This window comes from Cyprinus carpio, chromosome B23 (assembly GCF_018340385.1).
Source record: "Cyprinus carpio isolate SPL01 chromosome B23, ASM1834038v1, whole genome shotgun sequence".
NCBI classification, from domain to species: domain Eukaryota; kingdom Metazoa; phylum Chordata; class Actinopteri; order Cypriniformes; family Cyprinidae; genus Cyprinus; species Cyprinus carpio.
This window is the reverse complement of record NC_056619.1, coordinates 22,744,755-22,766,312: the sequence shown is the minus strand read 5'-3', so window position 1 is coordinate 22,766,312 and position 21,558 is coordinate 22,744,755. Positions and strand designations below refer to the sequence as shown.

At 32.1% G+C, this 21,558-nt stretch overlaps 1 long non-coding RNA gene across 1 annotated transcript in view; it reads left to right on the top strand.

Moving 5' to 3' along the window:
- Nucleotides 1-981: 981 nt before the first annotated feature.
- LOC122141978 overlaps nucleotides 982-21,558 on the top strand; it is a 52,846-nt gene continuing 32,269 nt past the window's right edge. The window contains exons 1-2 of the long non-coding RNA XR_006158255.1: nucleotides 982-1,111; nucleotides 1,588-1,668. This is a non-coding gene — a long non-coding RNA (uncharacterized LOC122141978). The remainder of the gene's footprint in view (nucleotides 1,112-1,587; nucleotides 1,669-21,558) is intronic.

The window sequence follows — 21,558 nt, the reverse complement described above, 5'->3', positions numbered from 1 at the left end:
AGTGCCAAACCACTCCCAAGTGGTTTTCTGACCATGATAATACTGTGCCTGATTGGCCAGCCAACATGTCTGACCTGAAGCCCATATGGAATCTATGGGATATTTTCAAGAGAAAGATGAGAAACAGCTCAGTACAGTGGTGGAACTATGATGTCACTTTGTAGGCAAAAACCCAGAAGCGAGTTAGCATTTTAGCACTTCCGGTTCCATCGTCCCAGAGTCAATGGGATTTTGGTTAAATCCCTAAAATAAGGTCCGTGGTTCACACAGGCTCTAAAAAAGACGGTTGGTGTTAGCATTTTAGCACTTCCGGTTCCATCGTCCCAGCGCTGTTGCTGATGGAACTACAAAAGAGACATTAAACCTAATCAGGCCGAACAGTTTATCATTTTAGTGTATTTTTAATTGGTAGTATAATTGGTTGTAGAATTAATTGTTGAAAGTTTCCCGCATTTTATATTGTTGGTCAACATTGTTTTTTTTTTTTTTTGCTTTGCCCTGAAATGCAACACAAGTCATCAGATGGAAGATGCTTGTTTTATCGCTTTCCTACTGATGCAGAGACTCTGGGTTCATAAGGTAAACTCATTATTACGATTATTCATGTAAACACCACATTTAATGGCTTTGTCACGGTGAAAGTGTAACTTTAACGATGCATAGTGCTTAAAGCCACGTTAAATTTTAATGTTTAAGGCCATATAGATAAAGGATTTTCTAGAAGAAAGGAAAAAATTACATTTTGTGTAACTTACCCACAAGCTGAAATGTGGTACTTTATTCACTAAAATAAGTTTAATCTTACCATATCCAAAAACTCACTCACTCTGCTGTTATTTAATAGATTAAATGCACTAGAACTTTATTGAAAAGTACATGGAGACACGTTTTTAATTAAAATATTTATGTAAATCAAGGATTTATTGACTTTTAATGCACCTCTTTCAAGCGCTTTTCAGCAGAGCTCAAGCTTTTGCGACAGTGTGAGCCGCTTGACGGTAAACATAACTTCATCGCTGCTGTAACTGAAGAGCGCGCAGCAGCGCCTCACGCGCCAGGAGCGAGTATTTGGCCACAAACAAATAAACATAGCTCCCAAAAACAGGTAAAGGTAGGTGTACATGTTCAGTTAAAGCGACTTGTTCAGTTTCAATCGGCTTTTCCCCAAAACAAGGACTTTTAGCCGTTAAATAACGGTTGAGAAGACGGTTACACGCACTTCCAATGTGTTTGTTTAATAATATTTCCTTGGCACTCGGTGTGTATCTGATTCTTCATAAGTCCTCCTTCACTTTTTAGATATATCATTATATCATGGTCAATATTATATCACTTGTTCATTATGTTATGTTCAAATTATATCACTTCATTGTTCATTATAAGGAACATTATAGTCGTAAACGTGCTGTTGTATGTCATACAGTCAGACGGGGTTTGTGCAGAATGACTGAACTCGCGGCCTGATGTGTGTCTGAAGCCAGCTGAGCTCGACAGCTGCACACAGCTGCTTAAAGGCTGCAGGCTGTCAGAAGACATCCTCGCGCTCAGACACGTGGCGACGACTTTTAATTGTTCACTGTCTCGCAGGAGTTTGACTGCAGTTACATCAGATGAACACACGGCGGCGGCCGAGTTCCATCATTCACCAGAACGAGAGGCAACCTATGGGTAAGTTTGAGCAGCTCTTTGACACTTGGCCACTCTATAATTATATTATATTATATTATATATTATTATTTTTATTATTTTAGAAGCAGAGTTATTTTATTCACCATAATAATAATTTTTATTTTTTTATTACTATTATTTATTTATTATTGTTTGTTGATTTTTTTTTGTTATTATTTATTTATTTTTGTTTTGTTTTTTTTTATTTTTTTTATTATTTTAGAATATAATATTTACATTATTTATTACTATCATTTTTATTATTATTGTTATATTTTTTTTAACTATATACTTAATTATATTTCTATTTATTTATTTATTTAATAAATTAAATTTATTTAAATTTATTATTATTGTTATAAAAGTGATAATTTATATGCTTTAATATATTTCATATTTATTTTATAATATTTATTAATATAAATTACATTTATTATTATTATTGCTATTTTTTCTTATTAAAACGATAATTTAGAATCCTAATGATTAATATATATATGATATATTATTGCTGTTGTTTTTAAATAATAAACATTTAAAATTTTAATTATTTTCCTAAAAAACAATACAATATATACATATTATTATTATTATTATTACATTTAATTTTATTTTCCTAAAAACAATACATATTATATATTGTTATATTATTATTATTATTAGGTAATATATAATGAAATAATATAATAACAATATATTGTATATTATAGAATTTTTATTTATGATATAATATATTAATATTATGATTATTATTATTGCTGTTGTTTTTAAATTTGATTTTTTAATATTGTTATTATTTTTTTTTATTTTGTTTTTTATTATTTTTGTTGTTTTTAATTTGTTTTATTATTTTTCATTTAATATTAATTTCCTACATATTATGTTAAAATTATTATTAATATATATATCATAATGAATACTAATATATTAATATTACGAAATTATTATAAAAAATATAATTATTATGAAAGCATTTAATTTATTTTCCTAAAAACACTACATATTTGTATTATTAATAATATTATTATTATTGTAATATATATATAATACTATATATTGTAATACTAAAATATATGGTTTTAATTTATGTATACCAATACATATTATGATTAATTATTTTGAAATAAATTGAATTGTAGCATTATTGATTTTATTTTTTTTATTATATATTGTTTACCATTCTTTAATAATAATGAAATACTAAATAATTATAAATTTTATTAAAACGCTTCATATTTGTTTGTAATAATCAAAAATTAAATAGACATTTACTAGAATATTATTATTTGTATACCTATAAAAATTTTTAAATTATTTGTAGCATTATTGTTGTTGTTGTTAACATACTGTATTCTTTATTATTTACTAATAAAAATATTATTATTAATTATTTAATTATTATACTTTATTATATTATTATTATTATTATTATTATTATTATTATCAGTTTATATAATTTCAATACTATACCAAATATTAATGGTCATATTGGGCACACTCCCAGTCATTTTATTATATCAGAGAAGTCCAGGATGTTTAATGTATTCAGGTTTATTAATAAAAAACACATTCACTGCAGTGGACAAAGATGAATATTTTATTCATTATTATTAGAGTGCGCTGATCTTGAGCTAAAAACAGCACAAAACAGATTAGAGTCTCACAAAACAAACTCATTCAGAGAGTATATGTGTATCCATCGCCGTTAGCAGACGACATAATGACTAGCACATTTATTTCTCTGAGTTATATTCAATAAAATATTTACATATAATTCTTCGTCACCTCAGGCCATTCTGCTCAGGTTGTGGTGTGAAGGGTGTGAGTAATCCCACTCATCATTAATTTACACGCCATTTTTATTCCCATATGCTGTGATTCAGAGGCGGATCAGATCTGGATTTTCACATGCTGTATTGTGAAACTGAAGAAATGAAAAGCACTGTCATGAATGTACTGACACTGTTAGTTTGGATAATGACCTTGACCACATTTACCACATCAAACACTGAAAAAATATATAAATGACATTCCTGCTGCTGCTGATGACGTCAAATCTCCAGACACAGTTTGGACACGACGGACCTGAGTCTTCAAGATCTTACGTGAGATCTTGGCTCAGATCTGCCATGTCTAAACTTCATGTTGATCCAAATCTTCTTCTTCTCTTTATTTATTTATTTACAAACATCTGGTGAACATTTAAATCATATTATATTTTTGATTTGAAAATATAATTTTTTATATAATAATAATAATAATATAATAGTTTTTATTAAAATAATATTAATAAATATTAGTATTAGTATATTAGTAAATATATACTAATTAGTATTAGTATATATTTATAATTACAATAAGATTAAAACTATTCAAAACAATACCAACAACAATTATTAACAATTATTATTTTATTTATTATTTTGTTAGTAAAATATTTAAGATTTTATATCTGTTCATATATCTTGTTTTTATTAAAATAATTGTAATAAACATTTTATAATTCTAATAATATTAAAACTATATTAATGCAAACACAACAATTACTATTATTATTATTATTTATTATTATTATTATTATTATTATTTGGTGAACTTCTGGTGAGCATCTTATTAAAATCATATTTTATTTTTAAATCGAAAACATCTGTTTTGATATATTATAATTGCTTTTATCAAGATAATATTAGCTATATTAATTATAATAATGTTGAAACTATTTAAACAACAACAAAATATAATAATAATAAAAAGTAAATATACTTTTTAATGCTTATTATTATAAATAATTTGCTATAAATATATAATACAATTTGCAATAATAATAAAATCAAATACATAATTTTAATGCTTTATTAATACAAGAAATAATTTGCTATAAAGTTAACAACAATAGTAATAAATTATTTTGATATTTTGTTTAATTCCTATTAAACAAAAGCATATAGAGACCAAGGGCCCTGCAAAAAGGTACAGCGGTGAGATGTGTTTATATAGCATTGTATGGTAGCTTTGAGGCGATACGGAGGTAAATAAATGACAGAAGTTTCATTTTTGTCTGAAGAATGCTGACAACTTGTTAAATCTGTTGCCTCAAGTTTTCAGGTTTGTCGTAAGGTACTCAACAAGACATTCTGAAAACCTTAAGACTGCATTTATTACAACTCATCCTGAAGCAATGACAAACCACTTCTGTTGCATTAGCAGAAATACAACAGACGATAATACCGATTTAATCAGCGCACTTTAAATAAATATTTTACAAGAACTGTGGAGTTCCCCGTTGGACCAGTTGTAATAATCTTTTAACGTTCTTGTAATTCTCAGACTTCATAATTTCCCAACATCTCATAAACAGATCTTATTCCATGCTTACATTATTTGTCAAATGGCCCCGTTTCCTTGTTGTTTTTGGAAACGGGGCGGAGACGGGGCATGTTTCAACATCTCCTCTAATGCTATGACAACCTATAAATGCAAAAATGAGTCAGCATAAAACTCTGGAAGATGAAAGGAAAGATGAACATGAAGACACCTGTAAACTAAACGTTTCTGTCTGGGTTTAATCGTCTGAAGATCCACGCCAGGTTTCACTCAGCCTAAGGTTACAGCAACAGTGTCCTGCTAAATAATATCAGTAAAACTGGGACGGACGGAAAGAGAAGAGAGAAACGAGATGTGTACGGCGGGGTGATGTGTTTATGATGTGAGGAGGAACAGGAAAAGACGTTCTGAAGGTCCATGTTTGGTTTGAGCTGCCTGACTAATGATACACACATGTAAAATATGAATGGAGCTCAACAGCTGTTATCATTACATCAGATATAACGTCTGGAAAACATCACATCTCTGTGTATTTCAGGGCACAAACACACGCTTACATGAAGACAGACCATTGACTTTTTATATAAAGCAAATCATAAATTCCACAGACTGTTTTTCTGCATTTTATTAAAATAAGAATAATTTAAGAATCATTTCTTTAATTACAGACACCACTGAATTTCCCCAAAGGGAGATTTCAGATTTTGGGGAACAGTTTTGTCCCTAAACTAAAGCTAAGCTATGATAGAGGAAAAAAATATTTTAGCAATTATTATTATTCTTTTTTTAATTTTAAAAGTTTTTTTAATAATAATAATAATAATAATAATAATAATAATAAAAAGAATAAAAATGAATCAATAAGTAAACAAGTTATTATAGTGTTTCATTATTATTATTAATTCCAGCAATAATAATGCTTTTTTTTATTGTTGCTGTTAAAAATATATTATAAAATATTATGGATTTATATTTATAAAGATTTATATTTGTAATAAATTTATATTTTTATAAAGATTTTTGTTAAATGTTTGATTGCAGTATTATTATTATTAATTATTATTTCTAATATATAATAATAATATTGTTTTATTGTTGCTGTTAAAAATATATAATAAAATACTATTTATTCATAAGAAATTTATATTTTTATACAGATTTTTTATTGAAGGTTTTAAATAATAATATTACTAATAGTATTAATAATAATTATAAATAAAAAATTATTTCATAAATAAGCATTAAAATAACATTTTATCATTGTTATATTACACTTATTATTGTTGTTGAAATAAAATATAATAATGTTTTATTTATTATTTAAATATATAAAATGACAATAATACTATATATAAATATATATATATATATATATTATATATATATATATATAATGTAAACACATTGGCTACACCCTCTGCTAGCACAGAAAGGTTCTGGATGTAAAATAGATTATCTGGACTAAATAATGCACATGATAACTGAAGAATGAAGAACCGGAGAGCAAAAAATGAAACCGAAGTGAATGACTTCAGGCAAAATCAGGCCTTTAAAAGCACACTAATAAACAATAAACTAGACAGTAGAGTCATCAGTGGCTCAGGGCAGAATGCACTGCACAGACTCCAGCGGGACCCCGGGATCTGACGTCTTTTTAATCATCTTCTGACGATCTATGGGCTCTTCACATCTAATAAGCTGTTTGAAAACAGTTGCTTTCATTTCTAACCCAGAAGTGTCCAGTGAATTCAACTCAATGCAGATGTCTACTTTACTCTGTTTTATGGCTATAATAGATTCAGGTCAGTGCAAAAATGTAGACTCTCAAAACCACATCTAGAAAAGGAGCTCTAAGTCCCATTACTTTTCGACGAGATCGAATGATATTGTGACCGGTGAATTGAAAAGAGAACCTACAGTAGCAACACTCTAGAAACTGCATGTGCAGTCATCATTCGACCGTTCAGAAAACACTATACAAAATATATTTATATATATATATATGATATATAATATAAATATATGATATATATATATTTTGCTTAAAACATATTTCAGAAAAAAAATTTCTCATAAATAATTTAAATATATATAATATTTAAAATATTAAGAATTATTTATGATATATAATGTTCCTTTTTCAAATGCTCTTTTTGATAAAAATATTTTTGCTTGCAAAAGTAAAGTTTCAAATTTCAAAAAAAGTTTTATTTCAGCCAACTACCAAGACAAAATTTCTCATTTTAATTAAATTTAACATGATGTATAATAAAATAAAATAACAGATTTAAAACATTAAAGGGGTCATATGATGCGATTTCAAATGTTCCTTTCTCTTTGGAGCATTACAAGCTCTTGGTGAATAAAGAAGATGTGGCAAAGACTAAAGTCTCAAATCCAAAGAGATATTCTTTATAAAAGTTGAGTTGCGTCCAGCCCGGGGTCGTCACATGTGGTTGCTGCAAGACCAAGGTGCGCTCCTTCGTAGAATCCGCCTGCCGCACCGTTCTCAAGGCGCCCACCTCTGCTCATTCAAGCTAGCTAACTATCAAAGTATCTCAATTATGCTAAAATAAAAGTGATTATGAAAAAAAGCAGAGAAACAGTATTTGTATGCATCATGGTTAACATACCACGGAAACTCGCTGACATGCTGACAAAATGTTGATTATTAACAACAATGAATCAAAGCTGCTTGTTTTGAACTCTGATGGTCACATACTGATCAGCTGATGACTTATGACAGGACGTCCTGTTCTAATCAAGGATTAATAGTTTGTAAAGACACGTCTGTTTACAGTAAAGACACGTCTGTTTACAATACACACTATAAAAATGACCACGAGCAGCTGATCTGACTCTTGAAAATACACTGGAGTTCACTATTAAAAATAATGTTTAGTAGAGATGCCATAGAAGAACCATTTTTGGTTCCCGAAATAACCTTTCAGTGAACACTTCTTATAAGAACCATAGTGTGAAGAACTTTCAAAGAATCTAAAGAACATGTTGTGGGATGAAAAGATTGCATGGATTTTAAAGGTTCTTCATGGAACCATCGATGCCAATAAATAACTTTATTCAATATTTTTAACTGTAATCAGGTTTAACAAGTCAGTCCGAAATTGACAAGGAAAAATCTTTTTAAAATCTAGAAATGAAAGCCTTGTATTAATGAAAAAAAAAGTTTATGCCTTTTTTACCAAATGTTTTGATTTAAACGACTCAAGTTGATTTCAGTTGGACTCCTGTTTTAAATAATAATAATAAATATTATTACTTCAGTTGGACTCCTGTTTTAAATAATAATAATAAATATTATTATACATGACGTAATATACATAATAATACACAACACACACATACACACACACAACACATCAATCAATCCTCAATATAATCATATCTATATATATATCAATCAATCAATCAATCAATCAGTGAAAACAAATGTGGGACAAAGTCCTGGCCTGTATGAATTGCAATTTAAATGGATGTTTGAATACATCCAGACAATCAATCAATCAATCAATCAATAAAAATAATAAAATAAAATCCTTGATCCTTAAAAACACTCTGTCTTAACTAAAACCAATTCAAGAAGTTACAATGTTTGAGGAAAACATGGCATTTGTCAGAAATGTAGGGATATGCTCACCATTATACTGTACTCTAAACTCTAATGAATGCAAGAATGTTCGATATTTGACATGTTGAATGAAGGTGCGTTGTTTTTCACTTTTGAAATGAAGATGTGGCAAAACATGAAAGAAGTATGATAAGAGCAGAGAGTCAGGATAGGACATACACACCCTGTAACACACACACACACTCGTGCTCAGGGTTGTCACCGCTGGTGCGAGTCTTGTAATTGGACAGAGGTGTTGGGAGCTAATGAAGCCAGATCTCGCACCTGCCACACCGCCGGGATTCTCCTGACTGCCCACTTAAATCCATGCCGGTCCCTGGGTCTTAAGGGCAAGAGTCTCCACTCCAAACTAATGGGAAAAAAACAAGGCACTACAGGGAGGTTCCCTGTCAAGATTGCTAAACCCCCTCCCAGAATCCTCAGCGGTCACGGGAAAGCGTCTGGTGTCAGATATTTCAGACAGAAACGTTAAAGTGCTGCGCCAGCGAATCTGCGTTCAAATGCTGGCGAGTTGCAGTGTGAGATGGGCCCGTCTTTGGTGACATGAGCGCAGCACGGGAAGAGTTTTAGCTGACTACCTGGATGTACTTTCCACAGATGAACGATCGCAAATGCATTCAGAAACAGAGGAACTTTCAGCAGTGACAGATATTAACTGTCAATTTAATGCATCAGTACAGTACGCATCAGTATTAATTAAAAGACCAAAAATATTTGTCATACAGACACATAGATAGATAGATAGATATATAGATAGATAGATAGATAGATAGATAGAAAGATAGATAGTCAGACAGATAGACATGTAGATAGACAGGAAGATAGATAGATAGATAGATACAGATATAGACAGTCAGACAGATAGACATGTAGATAGACAGGAAGATAGATAGACAGTTAGATAGATAGATAGATAGATAGATAGATAGTCAGACAGATAGACATGTAGATAGACAGGAAGATAGATAGACAGTTAGATAGATAGATAGATAGATAGATAGATAGATAGATAGATAGATAGACAGGAAGATAGATAGACAGTTAGATAGATAGATAGATAGATAGATAGATAGATAGATAGATAGATAGATAGATAGATAGATAGATAGATAGATAGAAACATATATAAACAGTCAGAGTCAAACATATATAGACAGTTGAACAGGTAGATAGATAGATAGATAGATAGATAGATAGATAGATAGATAGATAGATAGATAGATAGATAGATAGGAGACAGACAGAGATAGACAGATGAATGTTTTAGTTTGATCTACAGGTTTCAGTCAGCAGCTCAGGGCGAAAGATCAGGTTTCAGGGAAGTTTGGTCTGCTGTCTTCAGTCACAGATGTGGACAGTCACTTTTATGTTTGCTCTTGTTCAGCAGCAGCTGTGTGTCTGTGTCAGGCAGCAAAACAAGCTAAAAGGTGGAAGAAACAGGGTCAGTCTGATTGACGCGGTGCAGACTGCAAAGAGATGCACAACATGCCCCAAATCATTCACATTGTGTGAAGCTCACAGTCCCGCAATTGCTCAGTAACTCTAAGAAAGATTTTGCTCTTAATGAATTAAACAACACTGTTGGAGGAATTAAACACTTTGAAACTTTAGCTTTAGAAAAGAAAACAAAAGGGCCATCACCACTGTAATAACTGTCTAAACATTAGTTGTTGCATTAGGTTTGGTTAGTAAATGATGGAGTAGATATTTAATTTGAAAAATATGATATTGATAAATGATGAAGATAACTAGTTCTGTGAGTTATTGTTTAGATTTTGCATTAATGACTTGTATTCTCATATTGTTCACTGGAGTTTACTGTAGTTTCACTGGCAGTACTAATGCATTACTGTGGGAATTCATGGATGGCTAGTATTTCAACATGCTGCCACAATAAGGCCTAATTGAGTATCTTTATTTGATCCCTAAAGTGGACATTTTTGCCTGTAAGGCTATGTCTTATAGGATAGTATATCATTATAATAAGCTTGAGTAATGAAAATGCAGAGCTCACAAATTACAGCAGATCAAAATGGCAAGAGCAACTTTTTTGGCATATATGAGGTGGTTTATGGCATGAAACTAACTACTTTTGGCAATTAACACTGTTTCAGAGCTTTTAAATAAAAGCTGGTGTACTACAACTTTTACATGCTTTTTTTGAATTTTGTTCTCAGAGTATTAGAAATAATCTTTCCCTTAGGTTTTATTACCTCCATATAAAAAGTATCTCAGATATTGGAAATTAAAATTTTGCCAATTAGTTTCAGAGTTCTTAAATAAAGCTGTTATGTTAAACTATTTGAATTTTGTTTAAAAATTCAACTATTTGTAAATTTTATTTGATATTTTTCCTTTTAGTTTTTTAATTCTTAAAGTATTACAAATATTTTTTCCCTTTGATTACCCCCCCCCACCACCACCTCAACATTTGCAACATTTACTAATCAAAAACAATGTTTTTGGCCAAAAAAAATTGATGTTTTGTCTGAGTATATTAATTACATTTGCCAAGTATTACTTTTTCAGAGTTCTTCAATAAAATCTTTTATGTTCCTTTTAGTTTTTTAATTCTTAAAAAAGTATTACAAATTGTTTTTCCCTTTTAATTTCCTTTATAAAAAGCATCTTAAATAATGAAAATGCATCATTTACTAATCCAAAAACAATGCTTTCGGCCAGATATGTCATGTCTTGCAGCACTAAATGAATGACATCTGGTGATCATCACTGTTGTGCCATTTCAGAGTTGATTTTCTTCTGAAAGTCGTCGTGCTAAAAGCTGACCATGCACTCATAGTAAGTTAAGTTAGTTTTTATGTGCTTTATCAAATTTTTCTCTCCAAGTATTAGAAACTCTACCAGCCCAGTAATCATATCTTCTCTCCTTCAGTCTGTCCCCTCCAGTCATAAAACACTTTTTACACTATGTTCCATTTGCTAATGTGTATCTGATGTCTTCTAATCGCAACGATAAGCGGGGTTGCAATGCATCCGGAAATAAAAGACACCCAAAAGCGGCGTCTTATCAAGATGAAGCTGCACGCTATTACGACCCGGAGTTATCCATCACCATCCGTCACAGATCAGACTGCAGGAAACAGATTACACACTCCTGAATCTTTATGGAGATATTATATTGCTTTCATCTGCATTTTTTATAGAGTCTGATCTGAATCGTGCATTCGGGAATGCAAGCGCGGCCCTCTGGCTCTCGCTTCCTTAAGTAGAGTATCGCATATGCATCCGCTGAGAGGAACAATCACATTTCCTTTGAAACGAGCGGGAATCAGGGACCCCTGTTCTTTTTTAATACAATTTGCTCATGGTCCGCAGACCAAAGAAGAGCCGTCAATCGGGTCGGAGTTGCTAATGAGTTGGCTGGTAAAATCTCGAGTGCTGGGCCCAGCTGTCATCCATTAGGTGATGGTTTTAAGACTAGCAGTGATACTTCATTAATTAACCTTCACATTCTATGTAGATCCGCTCATCAAGATGCAGTTAATTAAAGAAAGGTCACTCCAAGGGCTGTTACGAGCTGCATCATTACAATAGAGAGATGGCGCTGCTCGAAGAGAGAAAGTACTGGGTGAAAGCTTTTCCGCAGATCATCATTACACATTTCCACCAGAGATAGAGAGGTTCTGGGATGGAGAGACTGGCTCCAATCAGCTGGTTTCTACAAATGTCAGAGGCTGGGAGGCAGAACAACCACAACAACTTAAGAAGAAAACTATATAATTCCCATTCAAATCAAATATAGGAGTGAAAATTAAAATGTGTTGAAAATTTACTCACCGTCAGGCCATTTGATATTTATATGAGTTTGTTTATTCATTAGATTTGGAGAAATGTAGCATTGCATCACTTGCTCGCCAATGCATCCTCTGCAGTGAATGGGTGCCGTCAGAACGAGAGTCCAAACAGCTGATAAAAACATCACAATAATACACAAGTAATCCACACCACTCCAGTCCATCAGTTAACATCCCAGGAAGCAAAAAGCTGTGTGTTTGTAAGAAGCAAATCCATCATTAAGAGGTTTTAATTTCTCCCCTGATTCAGACAAGACAATTTTTTTCACTGGAGAAAGCAATATTATAGATAGAGGATGGACTCGTATTTTAGCCAGAAGCAATGATTTCAAGTAATCAAACACCGTAATGGATTTTTTTTTCAGGAACTGATGAACTGGAGTGGTGTGGATAACTTGTAGATTATCGTGATGTTTTTTTCAGCTGTTTTGACTCTTCATCTGACGGCACCCATTCACTGTACTGCACGAAATAATTTCTTGTTTTCCAGTGCAATATCTAAACATTCTTGAATCAAGATACATTTACTCGAGAAGCATAATGAATTAAGATCTTGTTTTCTAAAAAATAAATTGATCAAATGTATTTTTTGCTTAAAAAAGGAGAGAAAATAATAATAATAATCTGCCAATGGGGGGAAAAAAAACTTAATTAAAAGGGAAAACAAGATTATTTTTCCTGCCCATCTGCAGATACTTTTCTTATTTTAAGCAAAAATTAACTTAATTTTGATACTTTTTTTTATTTATTTTTTTAGAAAATAAAACTTAATATTATGTGTCATTAAGCTTCTCAAGTAAACATATTTTGATTTAATATTTCGATTTTTTTTTTGTAATTGAAAACATGACAAAAATACTAAGTAAGAAAATCATGGAGAATCCATTGGTGAGCAAGTGATGTAATGCTAAATTTCTCCACATCTGTTCTGACAGAGAAACAAACTCATCTTAAAAGGCCTGAGGGTGAGAACATTTTCAGCAAATCTTCAGGGTTAGGTTTAAACACAATACAAAGCTTTATATATTCAGAAGGAAATGGGATAGAAGAAGAATTTTTTCAATAGTTGTAATGGTTGTATGTTGTGTATTTTTAATTTTTTATTTTTTTCATGGAAAAAAGCTCTAATGGATAAAACACCAGTAAAATATTCATCAGCGCAGATTGACAGCATCTATCTTTTAGCTGCATGCCGCTTTCCTCTTTTCAGTCACGTCTCTCCTGTGATGGCTGAGAGTGAATTTAGTGACCTCACACTTTGGCTGGTAAAATGCCACTGAAAGTAAATTAAAAAAAAGAACTAGGAAAGAACATCAAATAGTTATGTTTCATATCTGAGTGAGATTCACCGGGTGACGGTAACTTATTTATCTCGCAGTTTCTACCTCGGTGTCCCATAAGACTATTTTCTCATTCTTTACTCTTGGATTTCACTTGTTCGAATGCTTTTGCATGAACGGATCCCAGTCCAAAATGTTGAAATTTTTATTCCATATGGAAGAATCCTCCCTTTCCTTTTCATATGGTGGTAAATATAGGTCAGCCGTTATAATGCGGTCGCTAAAAGGTTAGTCACTTTTGTTTTGAAAGGTTTTAAGGGCTATAGCTTTTCATTTGGAGAAAGGCAATTTCTGATATCCTACAATTATCAATTGGCCAGAAACAAAGCATGGCCCAAAAATGCTGAAAATGGACAAAACACCGCTCTGCTGATCGACAGTTCATTTTATCTTTGGGTGCCGGCCAGTTACTTTGATGTCAGCCAACTTGAATATGCTTTATGCTCAATTAACGTCCCGCCGAGAGATTTTTACAATGCAATTGAAATGTGACAGTGACATAAGGCTCTAGAGCGAAATGAATAAGACAAGCACTCTCATATCAGTTCATTTATTCCAAAAGAACTTCCTTTAAGTGCTTGAAACTATTTTGTGAAACTAGATTTTGACACAGTCTGAAGAAAATGTGAGGGATGCCAGATGCCATATTTAGTATATTAAATATGGCTCAGGTTATTTAGTATGCAATGGTATTAGTAATTCTTGCATTAGTCTTCTATTGACTGTTTACTGTCTTTAGAACCAAGCACAGACTAGGATTCTGAATCACAGTCAACACAGTTTTTTATTCATTTATTGACTTGTTTTTAACTTAGGAACGAATCGTTTTCTGAATCTCTGTATTTTCTTATTGTTCATTCTGCTGACCCGCCAAACCCATTTGATCATCAGAAAATCATGCATGTGCTTTTTAAGCAAAACTTAAACAAAGGACTTGCATAGTCCTCATCATTTAAAAAGGAAACTTCGAATAAATCACAGTTAAAGTGCTATTTAAGAAGTCTAGGAAGACATTTCTGGAAAGAGCTGTGCATTTGCAATGAAAAACAGGCCAGAAACAATCTCTGGTCAAACAAATATCTTCATTGGTGAAACCGACCAACAGTATATAGTTTATGTAACTATATTATGCATACAAATACAACTATTTTATGTTAACTACATTTTAGATGATAATGTGAGTGGATCTTGCCTATAAAATTAGCTGGAGTGATGATTTCTAGAGCCTCATGATTTCTGTGAAAACAGATGGAATCATGGAATTGCAATGGAATTTAGTCATAATAATTGAATTTACAGTTTAACATGGAATGTCACGGAATTTGGCAGTAGTTGGATGAATAAATCAGATACGGACTAGTGTCTGTGAATATTAAAGCGCAAAAAGACAGCTAATGAACTGACTGCTCGACTGCTGAATTAAATGTGATGCTCGTGGTGTTCACTCAGCATCATTTTTATTCAACGTTTAATAAATTGTGTTAAGTTACATGATTTCAATTAATTAGACATGATTTTGGAGAACTAAAAATTAAGGATGCACCGAAAAATGAAAATTCTTGGCTGAAGACGAACAAAATGAAACACTGGGCCAAAGGCCGAATACCGAACACGGTTTTTCACATTTTTTCCCCATATATTTTGTCAATTTGGGTAATAAATTAAATAGCCAAAATGTGCTTTTTACTGTTTTGTCTAGCTTTTCAAAGAAAAAATCAATTACAAAACAATTTAAAAAATATTTACTTAACACTGAACATTCAGCAGACACTATACCAACAAAGCACCATTTTATACAAAACAATTTAAAAATATTTAACTTACAATTAAGTTAGTAAAATGATATTTTTTGGCCATTTTTGAGACCCCCTTCTTGAATCAGTTATGTATTTTTTACTGTACAAATAAATGCAGCCTTGCGGAGCAGAAGAGAATTCTTTAAAAACATTAGAAAATATTACAGATCCCAATCTGAACACTATGTGTGAGTGTTATAATAAATCTATTAATAGAGCTGTTGTAATTATTATTATCATTATTATTGTTATGCATAAAAATGTTACTGAGCAGCTGATGAGTAACAGTTTCAGTGCAGATTGTCGGTGCATATATAATGATTTTTGCATCTTTCTCGGACACTTTTCAACGCTTCCACACTGCCGACATGTTTGCTGCATTAGTGCGTGCCTCTATTTGATCATGTCACGTCATTGTTCGGTACAATTTATTTGGATTTATCGCTTTTACTGCCGACCCCCGAAAGAGCTTTTTTTGCTATTTTTGGCGGAATAATTTCGGTTGCAGAACATTCGGTAAATCCCTACTAAAAATGTATTTAACCATAAAATGGAAACTCCTTTCATACAGCCTTAGAGCAAAATTATTATTGTTAACTAAAACTAAAAGATAATTTATTTTTTCCTTACTTGAAATAAAATAAACATTAAAAAACCTAAAAACAATATTTATCTTTTTAATTTAATTTAACTTGATGTACTAAAATCACTAAAACTAAAACTTAAAAATGTATAAAAGACAAAAAACCTAAAAGACAAAAAAAAAAAAAAAACTAAAACTTTACCTAAAAATGTTAAAATGAAACTAATTAAAAACAATAATAAACCATTCACCTTATTTTTATTTAATATTCAATACCTCTAATTTAACCCAATTATTTTTGAAAATTTTACACACACACACACACACACACACACACACACACACACACACACACACACACACACACACACACACACACACATATTATTTAATATTTTTATCATTATGTTTGTAATTCAACCAAATTATTTTTGAAAATTCTAAAGGTTTTTGAAAATTGTACACAGATATTTCTGGCTTGATCAGTTTTCTGAAGAAAAGGTATGAATTAAAGGATGCTTAACAAATCAGTTGAATAAATGTGAATAAAACTTTTGGTTTTGGATTCAAATGAGTCACATTAAAACATTAAAACACCTACTAGTTCCAGGTCCACTAGTTCTTCCAGACGAAAACTGTAAGTCCAAATGCTTAGAAATATAACAGCAACAACAAGCTGCATAATCTGAGCTCTCATTCATGTCTGTAGCACAGGGGGTGCGGGTGATTTATGCAGGGTTTCATAGTTAGGGTTAGGGGTTCATTCAAATCACTAGCCCTGAGCATGAGCAAGAGTACACTCTTAAAAATGAAGGTGCCTCACGATGCCATTGAAGAACATTTTTGTCTAAATGGTTCTATAAAGAACCTTTAAAATCTGATGTACCTTTCTGTTTCACAAAAAGATCTTTGTGTCGAAATAAGGTTCATCAGATTATAAAAAGAGACTTAATAGTTCTTTGTGGAACCAAAAATGGTTCTTCTATGGCATCGCTGCAAAAAACCTTTTAAGCACCTTTATTTTTATGAGTGTAAAGTGATGAACTAATTAATCAGGCGAGGATGTTGAAAAGACTTAACAGGCCGTTCTGAGGAGCTACAATTGATATGCAAATTGTCAAGATGTTCGTGAGGTTAAAACCGGAGGGCACCTAAAAAATTAGGTAGGGGGATGGGATGTGTTTCAACCTCTTAGTTACAGTAAATGTTGACCCTGGACTCTATGCCATTATGGCAGGCAGACTCCCGCGGGTGCCGGCGGGCCGCTATAGTTGCTAGGCGGAGAGACATTATGGCTTTCCCAGCGCAATAATTTATCCGGCGAGTGCGGCCGGCCGTCACGTTGGGCTCTGACAGAGAGCTGGAGTACTTTATCAGCCGCTCTGTAAATCAGACATGTGGGGGGTGGGGTGGGGGGGCAGATGGCAACATTGTTTGATCTCTTTCAGACACTCTAATAATCTGCGGCGCTCTGATTGATACCTTCACACAACAAAGCGCATTACGCCAGCAGAAAGCCATCCGCTTCTGTGTGTGTGTGTGTGTGTGTGTGTGTGTGTGTCAGGGGCCGGGGAGCGAGACAGAAGGAGAGAAGGAATGAGTCTCGAGGAGACACACGGGGTCATTTGGAGTCTTTAAACGAATCGTCGTCTAACAGTTTCACAAAACGATCAGGGTTTCAGAGGGAGGGGTGAGAGAGATAACCGCTGTCAAAGTGACCTCACTCAATACGGGATAAGGCGAGAACACACAGGAAAAGAACAAACAGCCACATGTGCGTACGCTACGCCTCTTTTTTCAGTTTGCCATTGTTTTAGAGTTAAGATATTGCATTAAAGGGATACTCCACCCCAAAATGAAAATTTTGTCATTAATCGCTTACCCCCATGTCGTTCCAAACCCGTAAAAGCTTTGTTCATCTTCGGAACACAATTTAAGATATTTTGGATGAAAACCTGGAGGCCTGTGACTGTCCCATAGACTGCCAAGTAAATAGCAGTGTCAAGGTCCAGGAAAGGTATGAAAGTCGTCGTCAGAATACTCCATCTGCCATCAGACGTGCAATCTGGGTTATATGAAGCATCATACAAATCATCAATAATCATAAATACAAAAATAACGACTTTTTTAACAATTTCTTTGTCAACAGTCTCCTCTGTGTCTCTCCATATCACCGTATGCTGCGTATGCTCTTCTGTATCCTCCGCGCCACAAGGATGCGTTGTTTCTACGTGTATTTAGCTTTGATTTGAAATAAAACAGTGCATCCTTGTAGCAATAGAGACTGTTGACAAAGGAATTGTTGAATAATGTTGTTATTTTTGTTTCCTTCGCTCACAAAAAGTGTTCCCATCGCTTCATATAACACAGATTGCACGTCTGATGGCAGATGGAGTATTCTGATGAAGATTTTCATACCTTTCCTGGACCTTGACACTGCTATTTACTTGGCAGTCTATGGGACAGTCACAGGCCTCCAGGTTTTCATCCAAAATATCTTCAATTGTGTTCCGAAGACGAACAAAGCTTTTAGGTGTTTGGAACGACATGGGGGTAAGTGATTAATGACAAAATTTTCATTTTGGGGTGGAGTATCCCTTTAAGTTGAAAGGATCCTTGTGACTTAAGGATCAAGAGTCATTTGAAATCAACTATGGTTCTTTGGAGACTTAAAAAGGTCTAGATCACCAAAATGGTTTCTGTGCTCTTGACATTTTTTTTATGTTTAAATACATTAAGATTAACACACTTCTGAATGAATCATCTCATTCGTGAATGAAAATAAATAAATAAATCATTAATTTGTAATCAGTGGGCTATAGATGAAATAGACTTCAAAGTACTGAATAAACAGGGTAATGTTGATCGAATCATCAAATGTCATAAATTATGAAAATGAATGAAAATTTATAAAACATTAAAATATTACACATACAAACATCAACTTAATATAAAAATAGAATTTATGTATAAAAACTTTAAATGTATTTGTGTATATATTATACATATAATAAATGTATTACGTTTTATATATAAAATAAAATTATATTTAATGTAAAAATTATATGTATATTTTACATTCATTATAGGAACGCTGCCGGCCTGTCTCCTCTCCTGCCGTGCGAACCTCTATATATATATATATTATATATACTAACTATATATATATATATATATGATCCAAATTTAAAAAAAAAATGTTTACGTACAGCAATTTCTTCAGATTACCTATTTAGAAAAACTGATAATAAATTAAGTCATATATTGAATATATATTGGCTGAGATACAACTATTTGAAAATCTGAAATCTTAGGGTGCAAAAAAATCTAAATATTGAGGAAATCACCTTTAAAGTTGTCCAAATGAAGTTCTTAACAATGCATATTACTAATAAAAAAATAAAGTTTTGATATATTTATGGTAGTAAATTTACAAAATATCTTCATGGAACATGATCTTTACATAATATCCTAATGATTTTTAGTATAAAAGAAAATGTGATAATTTTGACCTATATAATGTATTTTTGGCTATTGCTACAAATAAAACTGTGCAACTTATGACTGGTTTTGTGCTCCAGGGTCTCTCACACATACACACAAATATATATGTATATGTATAAATATATATCTATACTATAATAAATATTATATATATATATATATATATATATATATATATATATATATATATATATATATATATATATATATATATATATATATATATATATATGTATATGTATATGTATATATATATATATACACTGTATATAATGTTTATATATATATTTTAATGTTTATATATATATAAACATTAAAATATTGATATTACATTTTAATGCTATATAAATAAAAATATTAATATTTTAATGTTTATAATGCTTAAATATATCTGACGAAAATCTGAATCTGAAGAAACTGCTGGACAAATCAGTGAACAAATGTAATAAATAATCTGTTTGGTTAATGGATTCAAAATATTATTAAATTAACCAAACCACTAATTCCACTAATATGTTTTTCTAAAGCCCTGCCCTTAAAACTTAAACTTTGGTGCACATTATCTCAGTTATTCAGAGGAGGCCCAGAATACCTATATTCAGACTTAGAACTGCAATTCACTGCCTTTTAGCACAACATGCAAAAAAACAATCAAAACACTTTAGCAACTGCATAGCAACCCCCTGGAAACCATTTCCAACACCTTATAGATTTGCAAGTGTAAGTTGCTCTTGCAATTTCTCCAGAGAAAGTGAAAATCTAGTCCTAATAATCAACTTTCCAACCTTAATGTTTCTTATAAGACAGAAGATTGTTAAAACCACCATAGCACTTTTCCACATTAGCCCAAGGATGTCAGCGATTGGAGTGTGACAGCAAAATGGAATCCAGCCATTTTCACTGGCTCCGAGACATAACTACATGCTTTCCAATTATCTAGTTGGAAATATAATAGATTCTTTCTACTTGCTCACTGCCATTAAGTTCAGCTGTGCTCATCTAGCAGCTAAAATCAACACTGACAGCTGGAGAAACTATCAAAACGATGCGACAAATAAACGTAAATGCATTGACGATCCCCTTACTAAACTGAGATAACTTTTTAAAGTATGAGAACGACCTCTGACCTTTGACCTCTCAGCTTCTGTTCCAGCCGTATCCTGTCGGGTTTTGTCACCTGTTGTTTGAATCCATCTGGTATGTTTGCCAGGTCTTTGTCTTTCCTACTCACAGAGCAGAACGTATTTGACAATAAAATGTTACTCAGCTTTAAATGAACTGACAAAAACTAATTGAACTGTTTCATCAGCAGTATTGGAATGAGACCATAAAGCAGAGACTGACAATAAGATGCAATTATTGGCGCGTGCGTGTGTATGTGTGTGCGGGTTCAGTCAACATCAGTATTCTATCCAGACGCCGTAATGGATGTAATGTAGCATATGGCCACTGAGCCATGTGTTTGCTTCACTCAGTGTGTCTGATAAACAGAGATGAGACTCTCCTAAGAGCTTTTCCTAGCCATCAGTCAAGGCCAGACATTAAAGCACGGTTAGGACCTGGAATCAGTTTCTACCATCTCCTTTTATTAAAGTAATACCAGTCCTGCTGGTGATATGTCAGCCTTAAGATGGTAGATGTTAATTAATACATAATCTACATATCAATTTTTATATATAAATACAATTACGTGTATATAAATACAATACAAATACAATTTTAAAAATTCTGAAAAATTAATTAAATAACATACATGTATAACTTTCCAACACACACACACACACACACAAACACACACACACACACACACACACACACACACACACACACACACACACACACATATATATAAAATGTGTGTGTAATGTGTGTACCATTT